Source organism: Zootoca vivipara, chromosome 7 (genome assembly GCF_965207765.1).
Source record: "Zootoca vivipara chromosome 7, rZooViv2.hap1.1, whole genome shotgun sequence".
NCBI classification, from domain to species: Eukaryota; Metazoa; Chordata; class Lepidosauria; order Squamata; family Lacertidae; genus Zootoca; species Zootoca vivipara.
Window position 1 is genome coordinate 43412965 of NC_142590.1, and position 582 is coordinate 43413546.

Genomic DNA, 582 nt, shown 5'->3' on the forward strand with positions numbered 1-582 from the left:
GTTTCGATCGACTCTTATAGCAGGAATCCAGTAATTTGATTCATGAGGAATTACAGTGCAAGGCTGTTGTTGTTTGACACAGGCTCAGAATAGCTCTGGGGCTACGCACATAGTACAGACTTCCAGCCTGCAGGATCACCATTTCTAACAACAACATAAGGTAGGAAGAATTCAATGGCTGAAGCTTTCCCAGTTCAGAGATGCAGTAGCAGGGAAACAGCCACACGTTGCATTTCTGCCTGCTGACCGGGGCGGTGGGTGGGTGGGTGGACCAAGCCTTAATAGCCTACCATTCCCCAAAGCAGGAATTAGCCCTTGCAGTGTATGTCAGGAGTTTTATTTAATAAAAAAAAGTAACTCTGATTTGATCTGTTATATATTAAGAATCCTTAAAGCCATTGGGTCAGCAAATATGCTCCAATGAGCTGTGACAGAAGTGGGATGGGAAGGTATCCAAGAGGGTGATAGGAAATCGGAGAGGTATAGTCTGAAATTTTATGCTGTGCTTGTAATTGTTTGGTCATTCATTGTTACGGTAAGATGGGGGTGCTCAGGCTGCTTGTTATTGTCAAAGAAAAAAAA